Genomic DNA, 7,531 nt, shown 5'->3' on the forward strand with positions numbered 1-7,531 from the left:
GTCCTGAATGTTTGGCCAATCTTGGGCGGGATAGACTTGTCGGCCGTAGCAACACCTGACTGTGAGCGGTAAAGCGGGATCCGTGTGAAATTACACCTAACACGATCGATTTCTTTCACTGTAGAAATGGAGCTGAGAAAGAAACTGGTACTTCTTCATTATTTTCCCAAGCTGTAGGAGATAATTCCGTTATAAGTGTGTCACTGTATTCTAGTGCTTTGGTCGAGATTAGTTCTGCTTACTACACCAGAAAATAAAACACAGTGACCCACTGTTTCGGGGCATCTCACTCACCACGATCATCATTAGAACCAAACGCTACCTAAGATACTGATTTTTGCATGGAGATACTGCATCCATTGAAATGAATCCTTGGAGCGGAGACAACGAGCAAAAAATATTTAGGTTTTTTGTTGGTAAGTTTGAGCCTCAGAGATATACCAGCAACAATGAGGTATTAGTTGAACTATTTAGTAAAGTGCTTTTTGTGAGAAAAAGTCAGAGCACTGAAGGTGGGGAGGATCGAGGTCACCCGACAGAACTAAAACATGAGATGAACCGGCATCAGTGGTTAACTTACCGTGGCATGAAGCATCGCCAAACGCATGAAGTCAGACCACCTTTGCAAAGGGTTTCGGCCCTTTTTGCATCTCCTTGGGGTAAATACTTTGTTTTGTTTCAATGAAGCCAAAAATAACCCTTAATCACTTCGTTCCGTTGCAGCAAAAGCGTAATCTAATCAGATGCCTGACTGAGAGAGCAATGAAGATTTGATCCCCCGACAGTTTACAGGGGAAACTAAAGTTCTTGGGGCGCACATTCCTGCAGAACTGATATCTTGAAAAGTTCTTACTCTAATAGGTACAAATCTAGAAGATGTTAACTTGGGAAGAAGCCCGTCAACATGAGGCTCTCATTACCAGAAGACCCAGAAACTCTGTTTGTACGACATATTTGGCTGCTAATCTGCGGTTGAGCTTCGTCTCCAGCCCCACTATCCGTTTCCGCTTGAAGGACAAATTGCTTCATCATACGTTGATCAGACGGAATGCGAGAACACAATCTCTTGTCTCTGAGTGGTAGTTGCAAGAAACTAGGCTCAAGCGCGATTGCATCACATTTGGCCGAGACCAGTCATGTCATCGACAAACTGCAAGTCTTCACTATCGTATACCGGGTATCTCTGAACCGACCACGACTGGTACAATCTAGACTACTATCGATCGTAGAGACAATTGGAATCCGACTGCTGGATCCACAACTATCCGTCCAAAAAAACTTGTGTGACCTCTGAACTTGAACTGTCCTGCGAAAAATCCTGTCTGACGTTGACGTCACTTAACTGATTCCGTGACGCATTGACCTACTCCTCATTCAGAATTCCTTTCCTTTGATTTCTACTTCTCTGAATTGAATGTACTCTCGATTTTGACCATTTGTCTCGTACTATGTAGATTTATGATGTATTAGCTGAGAGGAACAATCACGCAAAACAAGTTTTGTTCGCTACCTTCGTTCTTCTCATAATCCGTTCGCTTCTCCCATTCATCACCATCAAAGCCATAGGGAGAATTTCGTGACTTAAGGGTACACGACATGTGACCTCCTATGCTTGGACAGAGGGATCAAGTCCAGTATGGGTAGTATGCATTTTCAAGGTAAATTGTATGATTAGATTCAAAGACTCAGCTGAATTCCTCGTCTATGACATTATCTAACCGAATATGTTGCACAAGGGCCACCTCAGTTCAACTGGTATAATATTCGAGATATCACATTGCATTTATTCTTCAAAGAAACCGCTCACAAGGTTGCTGAACACTATTCCACGGCCCATGGCTGCGCCCATTTTGTGAGCCTCAAGAAGGGTCAAACCGGTCGTGAGGTGTCGAGGAGTTTTTTGCGGGCAACTATCCTATCCGAGAGTACTCGTAGTTACTCCAACGTCGACTATCACAAATTCATTCAAATTTTTCAGGCCAGGTAACCTTTTGACGTAAAGCACAGTATGTACATGTTCACTTCAAGCTTAGAATTTTCTTCAACTGCTCTGGCATCTCGTACTAAGAACCTCTGGCTCGGAACATGCAGCGAAACCGCAAAGAAGGTCAAATGTTTCCCCGAAATCTGACTAGACACTGAGAATTTGGGGTCTATTTTTAAGTAGTTAAGGAGGCTGCACCAACGAGTAGCCTATAATGGCAGCTTCGAACTCTCTTTGTCCAGTGAAATTATCATTTGTTTCTACTAACCTACACCAAACTGTTTATCCACTTCGTGTATTGAGCAGATACAGTTAAGACAGGGTGACACAGCTGCTGAGTACACAGAAGAGGTGAATTTAAACAAATGACCACGATTGGAGGCTAAGAGCACAGAAGAAAAATTAAATGAATCGATACAGTTAAAAAATGACAAATTTTATCCTCATTTGGTTCAGAATACCTGCATGCCTACAAGCAATGTCACTAATTTATTATGTACTACTCACGGTGTCGAAGTAGCTAAATAAAAATAATGAACTCTCAACCATTACCCGCAGTAATCTTATGGACGAAATCCGGAGGTTTAACTAAGCATTCTATGCATCCACAATAGGGAACCAAGATGCCATCAGAGTCATATAGCTATGCAATACGTTATGTACACTTGATGGAAGACGGGGTGCCGGTAAAAAGTTCGATCTTCGCTTGTTCCAACTGATGCAACTTTCTCGGGACTCTGGGTTTCGTGAAACTTTTGTGCAAGCTTTACAACCTAGTCGCTTTGGTAGTTAGGTGGAAGAATGTCAAAAACGCTGAGCAAACGTTTGGAAAAATTGTCTCAGTGAACTCAGGTTCAGCGGTTTTTCCATTGGGGATACGAGCAAGTGATCCCGCTGTTTACTGACTATATTGTGATTGAGTGGACATTGTGGCGAGGTACATATGTTCCCCTCTGAAATCACCGAACCGAATAGCACTTGAGAGTTTGTAACTATGCCGTGTTGATCCTAAATGAAGCACCTGGACGATTTAGTCAGCAACATCCACTGCACCTGACCTTTCTGTCTTATGAAGTGAGGCCGTGAAAGGTCAACATCATCTGAATACGAAGGACCTATTTGTGTACAGTTGTCTAACCCAAGAAAACAGCACGCGTAACGGAACAGAATCACAACTAATGCAAACGTTTTGCAGCTTAACATATTTCCGTTGGTGTGAGTAAAACCTGTGTCCACTAGATCTTCCGAACATCTACACGCTCGGGATTATTCGAAACCATTTTGGAAATATACCTTAAAGCGGTTTCCGGTTATAAATGTAATACTTTCTTTGACTTGCCAGCCTTGAGGACGCTCATGAACTTGAGTGTAAACGCCGTCCTGTTGGATTTCCTTGAAAAAGCCAATTTGGAACTAAGATTCTCAGGACAGTGTTGCCGTGCTTAGGAATGGAACCACAACGAAATAAATCGCACTGGATCTGCCAGCCGATAGAAATATATGGCAGCTAACGAATATAATCTTCTGCCGGTTTATCTGTATAAACGCTCAGTCTGAGGTGTTGTCAGTTGAAGAGCCCGTCAACACGAAACCACTTGACGCCAATTTATTGAATGAAAGACGAGTGATGCCATATCCTACCTAGCTGACAACTAATCACACTACTCATCACCCGCTGGTGGCCAAATTGTTAAGTGTTCAACCAGGTCGAAATCCTTTGAGTTCTGTGGAATGCGCACTGCTCACGATTATTCCCAAAATGGATGAAACAGCTGTAAAGTGCTCTTCAGCTTTTCAGCATTGATTAGTCTTACTGACGGGATGTAAGCATCTAAACGTTCTTGAACCCGGAGTTAGAAAACTTTCCTCAGCCGACGATTGTGATTAGTCAAAAAAATATAAATTCAATGAAGCTCACAATCAAGCCAAATCATTTATTGATCACGATGAAAACATCCTCATTCCTTTTAATAGACAGTTGTGGAGTTGCGGAAGAAATGAGGACAACTGTTTCCGAATCGGAACGTTGAGCCGTTGCCTGGATAACTGCATAGTGCTTTGGACGGCACAACATGGGGAACAATAGCACGTTCGGGGTCTCTTCATCAGGTTACCGTCCTCTTATTTCAAACACCTCGTTCTGGAACATTCTACTTTGATTTTGGATTGATCCATCCGATCGTTTGGTCGCACCAATAGGGTGATTACGCGCGACCTCGCTTCTTATGCGAGTCGTCTGATTCGCTTTATTCCGGTAATGGTATAAATTACAAGAGACTCGACGCCAAAATATCGCTAGATAAATTGTATGTAAACGCACTCGATCATCTGGTCGTACTCTTCTGAAACCATCTACAGGGTGTGTCATAATAGACGCAGAAAAGGAAGGATGATGAAATTTTTCATTATTGGTAGCCACATAAGGGGTGTTTTGTGTGCAAGTGTTGACATTTTTTGTCCACGATGAATGTCAGTACGCGCATTAAAATCGTGACGCTCTATTATTCTGTTGGTGAAAGCGCCACCGCTGCACTTTGTAGTTACAAAACCAAACATGGTCTTATCGCTTGATTGCGAAATTTGAGTCCACTGGATCTGTATTAGATTTTCCTGGCAAAGGGAGAAACCCTCTTAGTGATGGAAGAGCGCCCGTTGTGCAGAATGCCGTCGAGCAACTTCATCCCCGGAGCATCACGGCATCTTCGTCGATTACTCAGGTGTCTCAGTTGACCGGCATTCCCCAGGCCAGCGTTCACCGTATTATGAGACGCTACCTTCATGATCAAGGCTCACGTATATCATGAAAATAAACCGAAGAAATTGGTGGAGTTAAGAGCAATGATAAGTGTTTAAATTAGTGTTAAAGTTTTAACACTAGATTATTTTTTGCGTCTATTATGAGACACCCTGTACATACTATTATATCGTCGTCTAGCCGGAATCATTAACCGATAGTGAGCTAAGTTGCTTGATCACGAGTGGCGGCTGATTGAAGCTGTTCTTTGTCATGGTTTCCAGGCAACATTGTATAAGCCAAGTTGAAAGCCAGTTTTCCATTGCGACAGCCTATTGAACCAAAGGTCATATACCCCATAGGGACTGCAATAAACCTGCCGAAAAATCAAGATCTTAGTGCTGACTTTTCTTTTCTAAGCGACGTTGTACAAATCGTGAAACCGTTCCTAACATCTTGATGAAGTCACTCACCCTGACCCCGGCTCCTCTAGAAAGGTAGACTTGGAAGGAGGTGACGAATCATCTAAATCAACAAGGTGTTTGCTTAAAACGGAAACGTCTTCCAGACGGTTTCTTTAGAACATGAAGTTCATATTTCCTGTTCACCTTTTAGACCCACTTTACATCACACTATCCGTAAGTTGGAACATCAGTCTGATATGTCGAATGTACAAGTAACCCGCACGACTGCTTCACGGAAATTAGGTCATGTAAGGGGTGCTCGATTGAAACCGCCATAGACACCTTTTGACAACTTGAGTACGACAATGCGAACGATCAGTTTAGCATCTGTCAGTTGGATGATAGACTATCAATGACCACCAATTCTGCTGTGTTCTCGCATTCATCGCTTTAGCCAATGACTCCACAGTAAACGACTCGCTTCTGAATATGAAGTGGTTACACAGTACTCACACTACTTGGGAATTTTGTACCTCCGAAATACGGCCACCTCTTTATTACGAAGGACTGAGTTTGGATTTCTTGATATCATACAGGAAGGGTTCATTGAACCGATAGAAGGGATTCACCAGTCTGGAACAGTTCTTGTGGATGGTACAAGGACCGCTTCATACTGAGTCCATTGCCAACAATATGGACTTTAATTTTTTATCAGTACAATGATCAAGACGTTACCAAGACGTTCCAATCAAACCAGACATCGCTTTATCGTGTGCTACAACAGTTTTATGAAATATGAGGGCTCTTTTGATTGGATGGACACTCTTCGCCCCACTTTATGCCCTATATAAGTATATCTAATACAGCAACTAAAGCAGTTCGTAATGAATATTGCTCACAAGGGTTGCATAAACCGTTACTTGCTTCCTGGATTATCCACTCAGTGCTCGCTCAGCTTGGTTATTCGACGGACACCCGCAATTCATTAAGAAAGAAGTAAAAGCTTGGAATTCGTCTATGGACGACACGTTATTCCTAGCTTTAGGACCTATTGATTTTACTTGTTTAAACGAGAAATCTCAAGGTCGCGGTACAGAAGCGGTTCAAAGGAATCTGGAGGGCTCCTGAAAGTGGAAACCCATCTTGCCTTGTTACTTCATAAGATTTTACAACACTTCAAGAGTTCCAGCAAGACATTCAATCGTCGGTTAAATATCCGCAGCTTCATTGTCCGATTAATAAATTTGAGGTGAGTTGGGTGACTACAATCCAAGAGTCCAACCGCCAGGAGATCCTAAGAATTAAGTGTCAACATACGGTATGCTTTATATCACACCAAATGGACCGTGAACGTTACAAGCTTCATGTGAACCAGGGCCGCATTTCAATCGATCGATATTTGAGCTATACACAGTTTCGTTCAACTCTAACAAAACAGAAAGTGAACTTGCAGATTTAGCATCCAAGTTTAAAAACACTTGCAGCAATACTTCACCAAATATGTTTGTACGGAACGTCCTACACCTGCGCGGATGAAGTGAATGATGATCAAAGTATGAACAGTAGTATGGGGGTTGGAGGCGCATGACACGTGAACGGAACCAGATAGCTCACTGATCTCCCTACAACCACACAAAACGGACTACACAATACAGCATACGAATGCGTCAAGATCAGCTTTCGAATGGACCTGAGGTAATCTCAAACCTCATTTTCGAAAAAGTGTGGTGACAATCGGTAGATTTATTGCTGGGCACGTTTTCGCTTTTGACACAAAAGCTTCGTCAGGCCAAGTGACCAAGTTCCGTAGTTGGTCGAGATTTAAGGCGGAATGGAGAACCAATCAGCTAAATCAAGCTAAATCTCTGTTGGGTGTCGGCCGAGGGATTTTTGTGTTGAACAAGTGTTGGGTCGGTGGGAAAACCTACATGTGTTTGGGTCCAACCTAGGGTCTAGTTCTTTTGGATCGATTCATTTGATAGTCCCTCTTGAACGTCGTTCGAACCTTCTGTTCGTCTGTGTGGATGAGCTAGTGCTAAGATAGTTGTGTAAGAGGGATGCTGTGACCTTTGGTCGGGTTGGGATTTCCACCACCACCACCCCCCGGTTTTTGCTAATGATTCTACATGGATTGATAACCACACAGTCACGTGTCAACTCGGTTTATTTAGGACCGCTTTCCATACGGCTCACCAGTCCCCACTGTCGATTCTATTCGCGCTGTGTTGCTTAGCAATTTCCACTGCCTCAGCTACCAGTCGCTGTGGTATGAATCGCAGTCTCTGTCACAAATGTGTGTACACATCAAAATACGCATTTGCATAGTTATTTGTTCTTGTCCCACTCTCCAGAATGGTCATTCTTGAAGTATCTTGGCTGAGAACATCACAAACGAGAGATTCAGCCGGG

This window comes from Opisthorchis viverrini (genome assembly GCF_000715545.1).
Source record: "Opisthorchis viverrini unplaced genomic scaffold opera_v5_121, whole genome shotgun sequence".
In the NCBI taxonomy this organism is placed as follows: domain Eukaryota; kingdom Metazoa; phylum Platyhelminthes; class Trematoda; order Opisthorchiida; family Opisthorchiidae; genus Opisthorchis; species Opisthorchis viverrini.